At 46.7% G+C, this 5837-nt stretch overlaps 1 pseudogene; it reads left to right on the top strand.

The window, feature by feature from the left end:
- Window positions 1-943: 943 nt before the first annotated feature.
- Window positions 944-1068, top strand: LOC115064474 (annotated as a pseudogene).
- Window positions 1069-5837: the final 4769 nt, after the last annotated feature.

Here is a 5837-nt window from a genome sequence, read left to right as displayed (position 1 = left end):
CCTGAAGGAACGGCCTTTGGACAGAAAGAGCTTTGTATACAAAACATGAGACATCTATAGTAGTTGAATACTGGTTCCAAAATGACGGTGTTGTGTGTAAGCGAGACAGATTAAGGAATTACCCCAGGATCTCACGTGTAGTGTGTGAGGGATCAGAGTAGGCTTGGGAGTCCTGCTCATTTTGTTTTCTGTGTAAATCAGAAGAAACATGTCCCAAACATGCATTTGGTCCCACATGCAAACACTTCCCTGGACCCTTGATCTTCCCCTGCATGGACTGCACTGGACAGCACATCTGCTTCCTCATCAAAGCCTTGGGTTTTCCTCACTGCCCATTTTTCAGCTTTTCCCCTAACTCACCTCACTGTCCATTTTTCAGCTTTTCCCCTAACTCACCTCGGTGCTAGTATTTTCTTCCATGTCTATAGATAGATTTCCATACTGTAGAAACATACACGTTTAACATCACCACCTCTGAGGCTGTTTATTCTCCTTCCTTCCCCTCTCCTCCCCTCTCCTTCCTTCTCTTCTCCCTTCCTCTGTCCTCCCCCTGCCCTATCCCCTCTCCTCTCTTTTCTACTCTTCTTCCCATTCAAAACACACAAACTTTTTAGAATATCGATCTAAATTCCCCCTTCCTTCCTGTACAACACATCTAACAGCCTCTCTTCACCTGTATTCTTAATCTTTTTGTATTATAAAGATAAATATTAAGGATATAGTTGTCATTGTCTCTCTTTTGTTAGCCATATACATTATATAAAATAAAGGCTTTCATTGAAACATCTTATACACATGTTTATAATGTACTTTATCTAGTGATTCTCCCCATTATCTCTTCTTTACACACTGAGATTCAAAAACACAAATATTACAGGTTTTCTCTCAAATACATAATTGAGATTTCAAAGGAAAGGGAAGGAGACCACGAACAGATAACTAACCTGCTTCTAGAGACATTGCAGGTGTGTGTCACATGTGTGTCAGTAGGTGGCAGAGAGGAGAGTGGCTATGTCTAAGCTCACTGTTGTGACCTGAGAACATCTGAATGAGTAGTAGCCTACCACTCCCTGAAAAGGAAAAAGAAAAAAAGGAGCCTGAGACAACCACTAGTCAGGCACTAGGGGGCCCAGACAGAGAGCTAACCTGAGAAACACCTGGCTGCCCACCACCACAGACAAGCTACGAGGGTGGAGAGTGAACAAGAGAAAAAAAAAAACCTCAGCTGGGACCAAGGGCCCTAGACGGAAGTGAGCCTGAGACAGACAAACAGACAAACCTCTCATGGGGCCACTAGGGCCTGGACGAGGAGCCAGCCTGAGATGACCACCCAACACCATGGGGCCCTGATAAGGAGCTAGACTGAGATGACCACCAGTCCTGCTCCCTGCAGGCCTTGGGGAAATGGGGTCAGACCTGAGAGGATCCCTGCCTGGGGCCATATGCATTAGCAGGACATAGAATTCCTGAGACCACTCCCGAGGTCCCCAGACACTCAGAGATCCTGGGTGGTATCATTAAGAGAAGCAAGTAAGTGGTAGAGAAAAGGAAGAGAGAAAGAGGAAAACCGAAAGATGTAAGTACAATGAAGAGATGCAGAACTGGAGACGCAAGTCTGATGTAAGTAGACAGTGATACCACCTGAGACCATGGTGGGGTCCTGGTCTGTGCTGCCACCTGAGGCCATCTCTGTGTCCTTGGCCCTGAAGCAGCAGGAGTCTCATACTATGCAAGTCCAAGTGGACATCATCACTGGTCTGGGATGCCACAATGGGACATATTGATGTCTGAGGACTGAGCAGGAATGGGCCCATCTCTTACCTGGGCATCATGGGAGATCTGGCCCTGGGGACATGAGATTAGAAGACATTAGTACCCTAGCCAGCTACAGTACTCAAACATTGCAAATGTTTCAGGTGAGCCGGGCCCCCAGGGTATGAGTGTGGGAATGCTGACCTAGCCACTTATCTCCCATAGATGAGGGAGAGATACCCTCCCTCCTCCCCATGCCTCACCACCTACAGCAGGTGGGAGACCTTGCCTTGGGGTCATGAGAACAAGAGAGCTGGCCTTGCCCCTTTCCAGCTGCAGCACTCAGGAGACGAGCCTGCATCTAGCCTCAGTCGCACAGTAGAGTCAAACCTGGTGGCAGGAACATGGCAAGCTGGCCCCAAGGGTGTGAGCATTGGAGAGCTGGCTCTGCCACTTGTCTGTTGAGTAGTGGTGTGGACAAGAGAGACATGCCCCATTCTTCCCCCGTGCCACCTAAGGCAGGCAGGAGAACTGGCCCCAAGGTCATCAGAGCAGGAGAGCTGTCCCTGCCCCTCACTTCCTGCAACACTCAGGAAAGCGAGTCCTGCACCTTGCCTGGGCAGCATAGTAGAAACCCTCTGGATGTAGGGTTTCAGGTGAGCCAGTCGCAAAGGATGTGAGCACAGGAGAGGCAGTCCTGCCTTTTGTCTGCTGGCGGGTGGTGCAGATGAGGGAGAGATGCCCTCCTCCCCTCCCTCATTCCTCACCACCTATGGCAGGAAGGAGGGCTGGCCCCAAATCATGACAGTGGAAAAACTGTCCCTGTCCCTTACCAGCTGCAACACTAGGAAGAGTGGGCCCTGCACCTCACCTGGGCAGCAGGGTAAAGATGGCCCTGGTTGCAGAGATTGCTATGTGAGCCGGACACTAAGGGCATGAGAGCAGGAGGGCCAGTAAGCTGTCAGGTCCAGATCCAAGGCTTTAAATTGGCCCACCCCACCATCTACCCTATCAACGAACTGCTGGAGTACAGAAAGGGACCAGTCTAACAGATCCAAAAGGTTGAGATCTCCATGACATGGGGCAACAACACAATACTTGAGAGGAGCTCCAGAGAGGGCCCAGTGTTAGCAGAGCAGCAGAAGCCAGAGGCTTCATACCAGACCAAGGAGTCATTGCCATGAACATGTGCAAGAAAGGAGTGTGGACGAGGGGCTGATGAGATGGCCCAGCAGGTAAGAGCACTGACTGCTGTTTGGAAGGTCCTGAGTTCAAATCCCAGCAACCACATGGTGGCTCACAACCATCCATAATGAGGTCTGACACCCCCTTCTGACAGGGCTGGAGTAAGCAGAGGACGTGAATTCAATTCCCAGCAACCACATGATGGCTCACAATCATCTGTAGAGCTACAGTATAATCATATACACATACATGCATACATACATACATACATACATACATACATACATACATAACAGGCCAATCAGTGAAGCCTGCTTTAAAAAAAAAAAAAAAAAGGAGTGTGGACAAAAGATACACCATGGGACACTCTGTGACACATTGCAGCTTCCACAAGATTTTTTTCCCCCTCTGTTGTGGGGGAGGTGGCAAGGATGGAGGACAACTATGGGGGGGGGTGATTGAGTGGAATTGGGGTGAATGATGTGAAATCCACAAAGAGCCAATTTTAAAATTTAAATTAAAAATAAAAAAACAGATGCGTGTACATGCATGACCTAATTTAATCATCCTAGCAACCCTCTGTGGAAAGGTCTCTGACTCCTCCCATTTCACAGCTGGGGAAACAAAGGCAGGAAGAGGATCGATACCATCCGGAGAGCCCAGAGTTAGAGAGTGGAAAGCAGTGAGCGTCTAGAGTTCGTCACAGAGAGTCTGGGATACGGTGATCCTGGATAAATCAGTCAGTCTGAGCATGTCATGATTCTCCGCCTTCTGCTAGGCTCCTTTGCTTCACTTACCAGGAATTCGATTTCTATCTCTTTCCCCGTCTCTTCAGCCGGAGATGGTTTTCCTTTGCAGCCCGCCCCGTTTTCTTTTTGGCATCCTCCTTACTGGTATTTTTATGTCACTTAACAGACTAATTTTCTCCGGCGCACGGACACGTTGTCTGAGAGATCTGACATGGGCATTGTATTTGTTGGGGCACCTTTGACTCCCACATAGCACTCTGGCACAACGCCTTACCTGATGTGTTGGATACATTTTTACTGAACTAACTTGTAAGATTATCAAACTAATTTGTAAGATTATATTCCAGGACTCAGTTGTGAGGAACCATTTTCACTTAAAAAAAAAAAAAAAACCCACAATACCTGTTCCCAGGTTCTTACGATAGTCATACATTCTGAGACGAGGCAACTGCAAGAATCAGCCAAGACAGTTTCTTTTTATGAGATTTTGGTGTCAGACCTCTCCCTACTCAAAAGAGTACTCCATCAGAATTGATTGTCCATGAGAATGCATTAATTGAAAAGCAGACCTCTAAGCAGAATTGGCTGAATCACGCTGGGGTTCAATCACGTACAGATAAGTGTGTGCTTATTGCAAGACGTCTTATTTTCCTAGTACAGATGAGCCTTTCCAAGGTGCACGGTGAACTCTGAACAGAGCAGGAAAGGTTCAGTACAGAAAAGGTTCAGAACAGAAAAGGTTCTCTATCCAAGAGGCACCAGCGCCATCTGCAGGCAAGTCCTAGGTAGTAGTTCTGTTTTCACCCATGGATTGCTCTGCAGTTCCATCAAAAGACCTTTCGAGTCCTTACTCCGTGTTAAAATACTGCAGACATCATCTCAGATGGAAGGGTTCCATCCACACTCTTGGTCAATGAAGCAGGTATTGGGGACATAAAACAAACCAGAGGCTGGAGAGGAGTGGCTCGGGGGCTAAAGTCCTGTAGAGGCTGAGGACTGTAGTTATTTATCCCCAAAGTACAGGCTTCGTGTGGTGGCTATCTGTAATCCTACTACTACTACAAACACAGGGAATCCCTGGCTCAAACTGGCCACGTCCCGAGGGAGCTTGCCTCTAAATGAGGTGGAGAGCAATAGAAGATGCCCGTAAGAGTATAAGTTGCTATGAACACACATGCTGCTAACCCTCCAGCATGTGGGAGGCAGAGGCAGGTGGATCTTTAATTTTCCAGTCTAGGCCAACTAAGGCTACATCGGGAGACCTGTCTAAAAGAAATCAGTAGTATCAGGTATTTACTCTCCTCATCTCCATGACTTCATTTGCTTAAATTGGGTTTCCTATATGTTAAATTTAAATAGTCACTAATTGCTAACTGCAACTGCAAAGGCACTAATAAAACCCCACCTACTGTAACAGAGGAAATTATGTATTGCCATACAGAAGTAACCCAATAATACCACATTGCATTTATTTTTTCAATTTTTTTTAGCAGAAATTCATGTGCGCCATCAGTTTTGTTTTACAGGTAGATGAATGCAATTCTGTGCCTTGGTCTGGAAATCCTATCTGAGATCTACAAAGAAAAATTAGCAAGTTTTATCTTTGTGAAGCTCTCCAAAATCCTCGTATCAATCCTTGCTTTTCTTACTCTATCTATAGAATGTTTCTTTATGGACTTTACAAAGAGCTTTGATGTAGTCACATCTGTTGTGGATGGCTCTGTGCTGCTTGCTCTCCCATGAGAGGCTGTCTGGAGCGAGGAATGAGTCACATACTCAGGTGGCTTCTTGTGAACCAATCCCCTAATGAATAAAGAAGCCAGTCACTGGGAGAGTAGGTGGGACTTCTGGGTTGGACGAGGAAGAGAAGAAGCAGGAGTGAGGTCCTCTTTGGAATGGGACAGCAGAGAGGTAAGATGTAGCTGCTAGAGTTCCCCAGTATCTTGCTACCAGAGGAATTGGACTTTAATATGGCTTACAAGATTAGGTTTTAGTTGTTGCACCCAGAAATTGAGTTACCATTGTTTCTGAACTAAGTTTGTGTTTTGTTTTCCTTCAAGCAGTGGCTCATTTGGGTTCAAAAGAGAAAGGTACTGCAGCAAAGTTTGTGTTTGCCAGATGTGCACCACAAAGGCTGTGGGGGATTTGAAG

Source organism: Mus pahari, chromosome 7, assembly GCF_900095145.1.
Source record: "Mus pahari chromosome 7, PAHARI_EIJ_v1.1, whole genome shotgun sequence".
Classification (NCBI taxonomy): Eukaryota; Metazoa; Chordata; class Mammalia; order Rodentia; family Muridae; genus Mus; species Mus pahari.
This window is presented reverse-complemented; position numbering and strand designations above follow the sequence as displayed.